General features: G+C 40.4%; 1 protein-coding gene across 1 annotated transcript in view; it reads left to right on the top strand.

The window, feature by feature from the left end:
- The first annotated feature begins 2,006 nt into the window (after positions 1-2,006).
- ptpn4a (protein tyrosine phosphatase non-receptor type 4a) overlaps positions 2,007-13,841 on the top strand; it is a 254,199-nt gene continuing 242,364 nt past the window's right edge. The window contains exon 1 of the mRNA XM_072258734.1: positions 2,007-2,943. The gene's annotated coding sequence lies outside the window, so the exon portion shown is untranslated. The remainder of the gene's footprint in view (positions 2,944-13,841) is intronic.

Genomic DNA, 13,841 nt, shown 5'->3' with positions numbered 1-13,841 from the left:
TGTAACTATTGAAATTGTATTGGTTCACCTGTTGTTGCCTTTGATCTTAAGGGTACAAAGATGCGATGTACCTTTAGGTTTGTGGGCCTCTAGCGAGAGTGTCCCCCGAATTATGCCTGCTTGTCGTGCTGAATAGAGACTTCCATATCATCAGCTTCAGTGCCTCTCTAGGACTTCGATCACCGTCACAGGATATTTGAGTTTTCCACAAAATTTAAAAAGAAAATAATGTACGCTAGTGAAAACAAGAAGGAAGTCAACAACATTTTTTGGAATACTTTGAAGAAATAGCAAGCAGGATAGACAAAGGAGAATTAGTTGATGTGTGTACATGGATTTTCAAAAGGCCTTTGACGAGTGCCACTCATGAGGCTGCTTAACAAACTACAAGACCATGGTACTACAGAAAAGATTCTGGCATGGATAAAGCAGTGGCTGATTGGCTGGAAGCAAAGAATGTGAATAAAGGGAGCCTTTTATGGATGCCTGCTGTTGTCTAGTTATGTACCACAGGGGTCTGTGTTGGAACTGATTATTTTTATGTTATATGTCAATGATTTCCTTGATGGGATTGACAGCTTTGTTGCAAAGTTTGCAAATGATATGAAGATAGCTGGTGGGGTAGGTAATTTAAGAAGTAGCGAGACTACAGAAGGACTTGGATAGATTAGGAGAATGGACAAAGAAATGGCAGATGGAATACAGTGTTGGGAAGTTTATGGTCAAGCACTTTGGTAGAAGAAATGAAAGGCTTGACAATTTTCTAAATGTAGAGAAAATACAAAAAATTAAGTTTAATTATATATGTCATTACACACACACACACACACACACACACACACACATATAAGTTCTCTTTTGTGTCAAAGTGAAAACAGATCTCTACAAAGTGATCTAAGTTACAAGTATAAAACACAAAATTGATTGTATAAGTATACACTCCCCCCCCCCTTTAATATGACACACCAAATCATCACTGGTGCAGCCAAGTGGTTTTAGAAGTCACATAATTAGTTAAATGGAAATCTGTTTTTGAAGACCTGTGTGCAGTCAAGATGTTTCAATTGATTGTAGTAAAAATATACCTGTATCTGGAAGTTCCAACTGCTGGTGAGTCAGTATCCTGGCAAAAACTACACCATAAAGACAAAAGAACACTCCAGGCAACTCTGTGAAAAGGTTATTGAAAAGCCCAAGTAAGGAGATGGAGTCAAGAAAATCACCAAGTCACTGAATATCCCTTGGAGTACAGTTAAGTCAATCATCAAGAAATGGAAAGAATATGGCTGAGCTGTAAATCTGCCTAGAGCAAGCCATCCTCGAAAACTGAGTGACTGTACAAGAAAGGGGCTAGTGAGAGAGGCCACCAAGAGACCTATGACAACTCTAAAGGAGTTACAGGCTTCAGTGGCTGAGATGGGAGAGACTGCACATACAACAACAGTTGCCCAGGTACTTCACCTGCTGCAACTTTATGGGAGAGTGGCAAAGAGAAAGCCATGATTGAAAAAAAACCTCACATGAAATCTCGGCTAGAGTTTGCCAGAAGGAATGTGGGAGACTCTGAGATCAGTAGGGAGGTTCTATGGTCTGATGAAACCAAAACTGAGCTTTTTGGCCTCAGATTAAACACTTTGTCTGGCGTACTCCAAATACCACATATTATCAAACCACACCATCCCTACCGTGAAGCATGGTGGTGACTGCAGCATGTTGTGGGGATGCTTCACTGCAGCAGGTCCTGGAAAGCTTGTGAAGGTAGAGGGTAAAATGAATGCAGCAAAATACAGGGAAATCCTGGAGGAAAACCTGATGCAGTCTGCAAAAGAACTACGACTTGGAAGAAGATTTGTTTTCCAACAAGACAATGACCCCAAGCATAAAGCTAAACCTACACAGGAATGGCTTAAAAACAACAAAGATAATGTCCTGTGTGGTGATATCACGTGTCACGTGTAAGAACGTGATTGGACAGAGTTTGGATCATGCGCAGAAATGACAGAATGATCTGGAAACTTGCATGATAAAAATGTGGCTGCTGTTTGCTATTCTAAATAAAAGTTCTAGTTTTAGTTCTTCCAGAATGTGGTTTGTTCTTAGTAAACCAGGGTATGTATAAAGAACACAACATGGTGTCAAAGTCAGTCTGGAAGAATAATAAATTTCGCTAACACGGGAGTAGCAAAGATAATCGGGAAAAAAAGAGCGCAAACTTTTTCGTTATTTGCTAACAACTTTAAAAATGGAAGTTTTGCAACCCCCATCGAAGCTTCAGCTGACTGGAAACGTAGCTGAAAACTGGAAAAGATTTAAACAGTGTTTTGAAATGTATTTATTCGCAATCGGAGCAGATAATAAAACGGAAAAAACAAAAACGGCAATTCTACTCCATGATATAGGTAATGACGCAATTGCGGTATATAACCATTTTACTTTTGAAAATGGAGATAATTTGAATCTAAAAGTGATAATGGACAAATTTGACACATTTTCTATACCGGAGTGCAATATGACGTATGAACAGTACAAATTTTTCAAATGTCGGCAGAGACCTGGTCAAACAATTGGTCAATTTGTTATGGAATTGAGACACCACAGTAAAACAGACAAGTTTGCAGAGCTCACAGACTCTCATTAAAGACGGAATTGTTTTGGCATTTTGGATAATGGTCTGAGAGAAAGACTGTTAAGGGAACAAGACATCAACCTGGAAAAAGCTTTGAGGCTCTGCAAGTTTCGGAAACTGTGATGTCACAGGCAAAAGAGCTTTTCTTTGAGAGCTGCGTAGACGCTGTAAAGTGCGAACATATTAGAAAAAATAATGAAGCGACAATGAAACCGACAGAGAGCAAGATGTCATCAAAAAGAAAAAAAAACTTTGTGATCGCTGTGGGCAGCAACATCATCTAAAGAAGTGTCCAGTGTATTGGAAAAACACCTGCGGTAAGAGTAATCATTTTTCACGCTGTTGCAGAAGTAGAAAGGAAATAAAACATGTAAATGCAGTAATTGAAAATGAATGTGAGGAGCTTTATATAGATGTGCTTTGTGAAAACAAAGTAAGGATGACTGGACTATGCCATTGCAAGTGAATCAAAATAATATTCTGTTTAAACTTGATACTGGGGCACAAGTAAATGTTCTTGCAGAATCTGAGTTTAATGCATTAAAGCCAAGACCAAAGTTACATCAGACAAATATGAAAGTGACTGGGTATTCAAGTGCAGACATTCCAGTTAAAGGAACATGTGTGGCAAAAGTATCACATAAAAATATTGCGCGTACACTTTCATTTGTGGTCATGTCAAAGAATGTACAGTCAATACTAGGTTTATATGCCTGTGAGAGACTGAATTTGGTGAAAAGAGTGTTAGTCCTGGGTAGTGATCCAATTGAAGAAGTGAAAGCACAAGTGAAGGAATTGAGAAGTTTTATTGAAATGATGAAGTCTCAGCATAAAAAAGAGATTACACGATTAATGAATGAATTCGATAAAGAAAAGAAAAGAAGACATTACAAATGGAAGTGGAATGAATTAAGAAAGCTACAGTACTTGAAGAAGTAGAACCCAAATCATACATGGTCCAAACAGAAGAAGGAGCAGTGTTAAGAAGAAATTGCAAAGACCTTAAGAAAGAGCCAACTTCAGAGTTTCAGTTAACTGATGCGGACCAGACAACACATGAAAATAACAACGAAACACAAGAACTGTGTGAACCACTTAGAAGGTCTACTCGTGTTTGTAAACCCCCAGAGAGACTGATAGAGACATGTTAAATTATGCATTCGTTCTGGTTAATGTTGCTAATTGTTTTTCTTTTTAAGGAAAGGAAGATGTGGTGGTATCATGTGAAACGTATAAGAATGTGATTGGACAGGGTTCGGAGCATGCACAGAAATGACAGAATGATCTGGAAACATGTATGATAAAAACATGGTTGCTGTTTGCTGTTGTAAATAAAAGTTCTAGTTTTAATTCTTCCAGAATATGGTTTCTTCTTAGTAACCCACGGTACATATAAAGAACACAACAATCTGGAGTGGCCAAGTCAGAGTCCAGACCTCAATCCAACTGAGAACTTGTGGCTGGACTTGAAAAGGCCTGTTCACTCACAATCCCCATGTAATCTGACAGAGCTTGATTGAGCAGTTTTGTAAAGAAGAATGGGGAAAAATTGAAATATCCAGAAATGAAAAGCTGATAGAGACATATCCACATTGACTCAAGGCTGTAATTGCTGCCACAAAGGTGCATCTACTAAATATTGAATTGAAGAGTGTGAAGACTTATGCAGTCAATTATTTTGTGTTTTATATTTGTAATTAATTTAGATCACTTTGTAGAGATTTGTTTTCACTTTGTCATGAAAGTCTTTTTCTGTTGATCAGTGTCAAAAAACCCAAATTAAATCCACTGTGAATCAATGCTGTAGAACAATAAACATGAAAATTTCCAAGGGCGTGAATACTTTTATAGGCACTGTATATACAGTATATCATGCAATTGCAGTATGGACATCCACAGCATAGTGAATTTTAAATTGTCCCATTCAGTCTAATGATTTAATCACTATGGAGGATTCCTCACTCTTGGAGGACAACATCTTTCCTGACAAGGAGTTGCCAGGTGAGACTTGTGGTTGTGAAAACAATCACTGGTTCTGGAGCCTCCACCGTAGTGGTTGTAGGAATTGACTCTGAGATTGCACCAAGTGGTTCTGACAACTCTAGATACCTTTCCTCTCCTTCCTTTTTCTTTGTCTAGTTTGTGCACCTAGATCTTGGGAAAGTGCATTTACTTCAATGAAGAATTCTCTTAATAATTCTTCTATTGCTCCCTTTTCTCATCCACAACATCATCTGACAAATCCTCTGTATTTGTATCTCCATTTACTCCTTTCTTTTTGGCCTTCCATTCATCCAACTGGACTTTGGGCTTTGCTGTACTTTTACAAGGAACTTTGTGTTTCCCACGTAAAGTTAGCGTAATAACCTTAATGCACGCAGGGTAGATTCTGGTTCTTTACACTCACAAAATCCAAATACTTACAACTTTCCTGTACATCCTTGAACTCTCTTCCGGCTTAAATTCAAGCCACATTTCACAAGTAACTGGCTGATTAATGTAACAGAATCTTTCTCAGATATTTGCCAACAAAAACTGTTGTAGTCGGACCACTACAACAAATTTTTCTTCACTTCACACTTCCTCTGAGCGGCATGGTTCTTCCTTTGTCCAAAATGCCTCCCAAGCAGAGGCGGAGAGGTTGGCATCAACACCTGTTTGCCCTCTGTTGGGCAAAGGTTCATTGTGTACGGCATCATTCAGTACTTTTCTTAATTCACTTTCAATTGACTCTGTTACAGGGGATGTGGCATGTAAATGGTGGATGGATCTTCAGTCACGTCGTAGTGTCTCAGCCAATCATGCCCCATAATGCTAGCCATCCTTTTTTAACCACATACAAGCCCAATGTGGTTTGTTGGTTGTTATATTTCACTGTCATGAATTTCATTCCCACGGGAGTTATCTTTTCACCAGTATAAGTTCTTAGTTGGATATCTGCAGGCTTCAGTTCAGTATCTTTGAAATGCCATTCAAACTCTCTTTGTGGAATGACTGAAATCACTGAACCAGTGTCCAGTTCCATTTTAATTATTTTGCCATTCATTCCTGGTGTAAGCCATTTTGCTTGTCTCGTGTTACCCTTCACATTGTAAATCTCAAGGATGCCCAGTCCTGAATCACTCTCATCTTTATCAGAATTTTCATCAACAACATGCAGATTAGTGCTTTTTGAAATTGCAACTAGGCTGTTCCTCTTTTCCTTTTTCACATTAGAAAATTTATTTTTGTCTGCCCGAGATGCTCTTTGTATGTGTCCTACTTTGTTGCATTTTCTGCAAGTTTCACCTATAAATCTCTATTGGTCTGGTTTATGTAAGGCCCTGCCACAATGGTAACACAATCTGATTGGCCAGGCTAGTTTCAATTTTGAAATCTTGTTCACGCTCACTTACATTCCTAACTGCAACTCAATTGCACCTCTGACTGCTGTTTTGATTAGTACAGCAATTTTCTGTTATCTAAATGTAAGGTATAAGTTAGTTAAGAGCCAATTTTGAATGTCTTCTTGTAAGATACCACAATCTAAACAATCTCTGAGTGCATGATTAAGCCCATCATTGAACTCACAATACTCTGACAATCTCTTCAATTCAGCCACATACACTAAAAAGGATGCCCTTTCCTTTGATTCCACTTATGAAAGCTAAAACATTCTGCAATCAACAGTGATTTTGGTTCTAAATGTTTCTGTATTACTTTCATGATATCAGCAAAGCTCATTTCGGTTGCTTTGGTTGGAGCAGTTAAACTTCTAAGCAAAATTGGCTTTTCCACCCAATGCATTCAGCAAAACTGGTAATTGTTTCTCAATGGCTAATCCATTTGCTTTAAAATATTGCTCAATTAGTTCAGTATACATATTCTAGTTATCTATTGTGTAATCAAACATATCTATCTTTCATGTATTCAGCCATTTCTGCTCATTCTTTATGATTATTCTCACCCAGAACGTAATGTTTATGAACCTGTGGATTCTTCCATTTTCCGCCTTTTTTTTCTGTGTTTCCTTTTCTGAACAAGCCAGTGCTGCCCTGGTTTTCACTCAACTATTTCTTGCTACACTTTTTTTTTAAACTTTGTTTCACTGCATTTCAACATAGGTAGTCACCTCAGGTTCCTTTAAAACTTTATTGTTGTCACTGTTATATTTTGTAAATCAAAAACATTAATCTTATTGAAAAGAAAAGACAGGAGTCCAAAACAGAAACATAGAAACATAGAAAACCTACAGCACAATACAGGCCCTTCGGCCCACAAAGCTGTGCCGAACATGTCTTTACCTTAGAAATTACCGAGGGTTACCCATAGCCCTCTAATTTTCTGAGCTCCATGTCCAGGAGTCTCTTAAAAGACCCTATCATATTGGCCCTCCACCACTGCCGCCGGCAGCCCATTCCAAGCACTCACCACTCTCTGCATAAAAAACTTACCCCTGAGCATCTCCTCTGTACCTACCTCCAAGCACCTTAAAACTGTGCCCTCTCGTGTTAGCAATTAATACTTTTACGATTTACTTTTTACGATTAATACTATATTCTGCCATCATATATGACCTACCGAAATGTACCACCTCACACTTATCTGGGTTGATCTCCATCTGACTTCATTTTTTACTTTAAGCAAGGCATCACGTGGTAGCATTATGACGTATCCCATTTACTTACTTTTACATATAACCCATAATGAATTATTTAAACAAAGAATCAACAACATATTTACAATATTAACAATCAACAAAATATCTACAACATTACTCACGTATTACTGAAATATTAAATACACACCATATCCATTGCAAATCTATAGATTGTATTCTGTTCTGGAACATCAGTATCTTTCACAACAGATACATATATTTGCTCTTGCCAATAAACACACTGTTTGCTATCTTGGTCTCTTTATTGTACAACTGCTGCAGCATTAGGAGCAAGCTTAACGTGCCCTTATATAAAATAATGGAAATAATCATTATTGACCATCATTCTAAATGCATAATAAGGCCAAGGGATCTGTTGACATAAATTTTCCTATCACGCCTGCCTGATATCTAATGAGTCTTCCTGTTTGCTATTGAAAAAGTCACCAGGAATCTCAGTTCACTGCAGAGAGCACTACAGGACAAATACAGTACCATATGGTCTTTTAAATGGCTAATCCAAGTGATCCACAGCTTCCTCACTGTCAAAATGCACTGCTGTACTTGTGCCAGCAAAATGCCCAAATTTCCAATTAATGCGATTGTTATAATTGGATGGCAACTGAGAGGAGAAGTATCACGCTCAAACCTCTTCCACCCAACTCACTCCATGGAAAGAACAGAAATATAATCATGTAATCTGAGTATTCATAAATACAAGAGATTCTGCAGATGCTGGAAATCCAGAGCAATATACACAAATGCTGAAAGAACTCAGCATGTCAGACAGTATCGATGGGACGGAATAAAAGGGATACATTCTACTCCTGAGTATTTAGGCATGCCCTTCAGAATCAGAATGCGGTGAAATATGTTGTTTTGCAGCAGCAGTACAGGGCAAATCATTAAAAAATTAGTGTAAATTACACTATGAAATATAGTTTTTAAAAACAAATAGTGCAAAAAGAAAGCAAAAATAATGAGATAGTGCTTTTGGGTTGGTTCACTGTCCATTCAGAAATCGGATGGTGGAGTGGAAGAAGCTGTTCGTAAAAAGTTGAGTGTGTGTCTTGAGGCTCCTGTACCTCCTCTCTGGTGAAAGTAATGAGAAGAGAGCATGTCCTGGGTGATGGGGGGAGTTTTATGCTGAAACCTAGGTGGGCTTAAAAATATATCATTGCACCATTTTGTCGAATTGTAGGAAATTCTTTGCATGTTTTGTTAAATACTTATTTTTCAGCCATATTAGCAAATCAGATCATTGCCTTTCCTTTGACTGAAGGATCCCATACTGCATATGGATATGAACAGCACTAAATATATCTGTGACAAACGTGACGTAAATGGATTCTGATGTATCAGATATCCAGAGGATGTGAATGTCCTTACACGAATGCATCACTTTTATTTAAAGTTTCAATTCACCAAGGAGAATTGTTTATGTTGTGTTGCTCAAAGACATAGCTTCTGTTATTCTTTCACATTATTCTATGGCAAAACAATGTTTTCACTCCAGTAATGCCTTATCAAGTTCAGTACATGCTCATCAAAACATCAGAATCAGTCATAAAAGCCTTCAGACAATTTCAGCTGACAGAAGACCATCACAATGAACAAAGAGCCTCAGATAAGGCATCACAGTGACATAGAACTTTACAGCAACAGGAATAGGGTTACTGAACCTGCCGCTGCCTGTAGGAAGCTTGTTCATTCTCCTGATGACAGTGTCGGTTTCCTCCAGGTGCTCCAGTTTCCTCCCATATTCCAAGTAAGTTGTGGGCATGCGATGCTATGCTAGAAGCATGGGTGACAAATTTGTTGGTTGTTGACACAAGCAATGTATTTCACTGCATGTTTCAATGTTTCTATAAGATCATAAGAAAGAGGAGCAGAATTAGGCCATTTGGCCCAACAAGTCTGCTCCACCATTTCATCATGGCTGATCCAATTTTCCTCTCAGCCCCAATCCTCTGCACAAAGGGAGACTTGGGCATCCTTGTGCAGGATTCCCAAAGGTTAATTTACAGGTTTAGTCTGCAGTAAGGAAGGCAAATGCAATGTCAGCATTCATTTCAAAGGGCCTGAATATAAAAGTAAGAATGTAACTTTGAAGATTTACAAGTCACTGGTGAGGCCTCACTTGGAGTACTGTGAGCTGTTTTGGGCCCTTATCCTAGAAATGATGCACTGAAACTGGAGAGGGTTCAAAGGAGGTTCACGAAAATGATTCCAGGATTGAATGTCTTGTGTAATGAAAAGAACTTGATGCTCTTGGCCGGTATTTACTAGAATTCAGAAGAATGAGGAGTAACCTCATTGAAACCTATTAAATGGTGAAAGGCCTTGATAGAGTGGATATGGAGAGTATTTTTCCAATGGTGGGAGAGTCCAGAACCAGAGGACACGGCCTCGGCATAGAGGGGTGTCCATTTACAACAGAGATAAAGAGGAATTTAAGGCAGAGGGTGATAGATCTTTGATTGGTCAGGGCATGAAGGGATATGGGTAGAAGGTAGGAAACTGGGGCTGAGAGGAAAAATGGATCATCCATGATGAAATGGCAGAGCAGAATCGATGGACCAAACGGCCTAAGTCTGCTCCCATAGTTTATGGTTTTATAATCTAAAATAAAATTCAATCCAATTATTATACCCTAAGTTCATCTGAAATTAAAGATACTTTCATTCCCTGACGATGTGAAACTCATTGTATTTTCTGGTAACATACTACTTACCACTGGATGGCACTGTTAGAAGCAACTGCATCTAGGATTTACTTCCCCGGTCTAATGTAAAATAATAGGTGATTGTGTACACTCTTTAATGAGAGGACATGATCCAGGCAAGTGAGTTTGGGCACAGTGCCCACTGGCAGTCCAAAGGTTATAATACAAGAGGCTACCCACTCTTTGTACTTTACGCTAATCAGCAGTCGACCTGAAATCACTGCCAGAAACTGTTTCTTTGCATTATATGGGTTGGTTTTTTTTTGGGTGAGTGTTAGCGTTTGTAATAAAAAGTGCAATCTATCCTCGCAATTAGTATTTCCTGGCCAATTTGTTTTTAAAAATTAGTACATATCTTTACTGATTAACCCGAGGAAAAGGCCTCAATGTTGAAGTTTTGATTATGATACAATTCCAACGCTCTCCTTCCTGGCATCCTGCCTCATAATCACTGTAAATAAATACTTAGACAGAAAACTACTGCCTGTATCCTTATTTCCTCCATACTTTACGAACTCATCAATCCTGTGCCTCCTGGCAATCGTTAGTTCTCAGTCTAGCAATGCCCATGATCTTAAAATTCTCGTGCTTGGTTTCAGATTCTCCCTCTACTATTCTGTGTAATTTCTTCCAATTCATTATGCTCTGCAAATTCTAGTTTCTTGTGAGGCATTCTGTGTTTTCATGGCTCTATCACTGACTGTCTTGCTTGAGCTAACTGGGTCCTATGCTTTGCGATTTGCTCATTAAACCTCAGAACTTGTTTGTGAAACATCATCTCTACCTCCCTCCTCCTGTAGGATGCTCCTTTAAGCTTACCATCCTGAATAAACTTCCGCTTACCTATCCTAACAGCTCTCTAACTGTCATTTAAAGCAATTATGTTGCCTGGGAAACCTTCACCTCCTATCATAAGCCTTCCCTCTTCATCATCTCCTGCTCTGCAACTTAAAACAGACCTGTTATTTCACTTCTCCAATTACGATGAAAAATTGTTTACACGGCTGTTTTAATCCCCACAAAAACACAGACTCGATATTCTGAAGATGGCGGAAGTCTTGAACAACACACATACAGAGCTGGAGGATATCAGCAGTCATGGAAGGCAACAAACAACCAACTTTTCCAGGTCTCGAACCAAAAGTCAGATGCTTATTCATCTCCATAGGTGCTGCCCAACTTGCTGAGTTCAAATTTCAAAGTAAATTTATTATCAAAGACGCATGTGTCACTATACTGTATAATACCCTGGGATTTATTTTCTTGGCGCATTCACAAAGAACAAAGAAGTACAATAGAATCAATGGAAAACTGCACAAGCAAAGAATGACAATCAACCATGCGAAGAAGACAAACTGTTCAAATCCAGAATAAACAGTGAACAAATAATACTGAGAACATGAGTTGTGGAGTTCTTAAAAGAGAGCCCGTATGTTGTGGAATCAGTTTGGTGCTGAGTGGAGAGAACTGATTCACGCTGGTTCAGGAGCCTAATGGTTGAGGTGTAATAATGGCCCCTGAACATGGTGGTGAGTTGCTCCAGTGTTTCGCGTGTCTTACTCTCCACAACTGCTGACTGACCTATTGATTGATGCAGCATCTTCTGTCTGAATTCCAGATCCCTAGCACCTGCAGTTCTCCTGCTTCAATTCTATTCTCGCTCCCTCTCATTGTCAAATTTTGTTTGGTAATGCTCTTGTTAAGCACTCAGGGATGCTGTATTATATCAAAGCTGTCACCTGAGGCTCCGGAGGGTCCCTGTGCCAAAGACACCGCGCCCCGGCGGCCTCAATGACTACAGACCAGTGGCATTGACCTCCCACATCATGAAGACCCTGAAGAGACTTGTTCTGGAGCTTCTCCGGCCTATAGTCAGGCCACACTTAGATCCCTTCCAGTTCACCTACCAGCCCCGACTAGGAGTTGAGGATGCCGTCGTCTACCTGCTGAACCATGTCTACGCCCACCTGGAAAAGCCAGCAAGTCATAGTCATAGTCATAGTCATACTTTATTGATCCCAGGGGGAAATTGGTTTTTGTTATAGTTGCACCATAAATAATAAATAGTAATATGTAAATTATGCCAGTAAATTATGAAATAAGTCCAGGACCAGCCTATTAGCACAGGGTGTCTGACCCTCCAAGGGAGGAGTTGTGAAGTTTGATGGCCACAGGCAGGAATGACTTCCTATGACGCTCTGTGCTGCATCTTGGAGGAATGAGTCTCTGGCTGAATGTACTTCTGTGCCCACCCAGTACATTATGTAGTGGATGGGAGACATTGACCAAGATGGCATGCAACTTAGACGGCATCCTCTTTTCAGGCACCACCGTGAGAGAGTCCAGTTCCATCCCCACAACATCACTGGCCTTACGAATGAGTTTGTCGATTCTGTTGGTGTCTGCTACCCTCAGCCTGCTGCCCCAGCACACAACAGCAAACATGATAGCACTGGCCATCACAGACTCATACAACATCCTCAGCATCATCCAGCAGATGTTAAAGGACCTCAGTCTCCTCAGGAAATAGAGACGGCTCTGACCCTTCTTGTAGACAGCCTCAGTGTTCTTTGACCAGTCCAGTTTATTGTCAATTCGTATCCCCAGGTATTTGTAATCGTCCACCATGTCCACACTGACCCCCTGGATGAAAACAGAGGTCACCAGTACCTTAGCTCTCTTCAGGTCTACCACCAGCTCCTTAGTCTTTTTCACATTAAGCTGCAGATAATTCTGCTCACACCATGTGACAAAGTTTCCTACCGTAGCCCTGTACTCAGCCTCATCTCCCTTGCTGATGCATCCAACTATGGCAGAGTCATCCGAAAACTTCTGAAGATGACAAGACTCTGTGAAGTAGTTGAAGTCCGAGGTGTAAATGGTGAAGAGAAAGGGAGACAAGACGGTCCCCTGTGGAGCCCCAATGCTGCTGATCACTCTGTCGGACACACAGTGTTGCAAGCACACGTACTGCGGTCTGCCATGTTTTTTGACTTCTCCAGTGCGTTCAACACCATCCACCCTGCACTGCTGGGGGAGAAGCTGACAGCGATGCAGGTGGATGCTTCCCTGGTGTCATGGATTCTTGATGACCTGACTGGCAGACCACAGTACGTGTGCTTGCAACACTGTGTGTCCGACAGAGTGATCAGCAGCACTGGGGCTCCACAGGGGACTGTCTTGTCTCCCTTTCTCTTCACCATTTACACCTCGGACTTCAACTACTGCACAGAGTCTTGTCATCTTCAGAAGTTTTCGGATGACTCTGCCATAGTTGGATGCATCAGCAAGGGAGATGAGGTTGAGTACAGGGCTACGGTAGGAAATTTTGTCACATGGTGTGAGCAGAATTATCTGCAGCTTAATGTGAAAAAGACTAAGGAGCTGGTGGTAGACCTGAGGAGAGCTAAGGTACCGGTGACCCCTGTTTCCATCCAGGAGGTCAGTGTGGACATGGTGGAGGATTACACATACCTGGGGATACGAATTGCCAATAAACTGGACTGGTCAAAGAACACTGAGGCTGTCTACAAGAAGGGTCAGAGACGTCTCTATTTCCTGAGGAGACTGAGGTCCTTTAACATCTGCCGGACGATGCTGAGAATGTTCTACGAGTCTGTGGTGGCCAGTGCTATCATGTTTGCTGTTGTGTGCTGGGGCAGCAGGCTGAGCATAGCAGACACCAACAGAATCAACAAACTCATTCGTAAGGCCAGTGATGTTGTGGGGATGGAGCTGGACTCTCTTACGGTGGTGCCTGAAGAGAGGATGCTGTCTAAATTGCATGCCATCTTGGTCAATGTCTCCCATCCACTACATAATGTACTGGTTGGGCACAGGAGTACATTCAG

The sequence above is a fragment of the Mobula birostris genome, chromosome 5 (genome assembly GCF_030028105.1).
Source record: "Mobula birostris isolate sMobBir1 chromosome 5, sMobBir1.hap1, whole genome shotgun sequence".
Lineage (NCBI taxonomy): Eukaryota > Metazoa > Chordata > Chondrichthyes > Myliobatiformes > Myliobatidae > Mobula > Mobula birostris.
The sequence above is the reverse complement of the archived record's forward strand: the minus strand, read 5'-3'. Positions and strand labels throughout refer to the sequence as shown.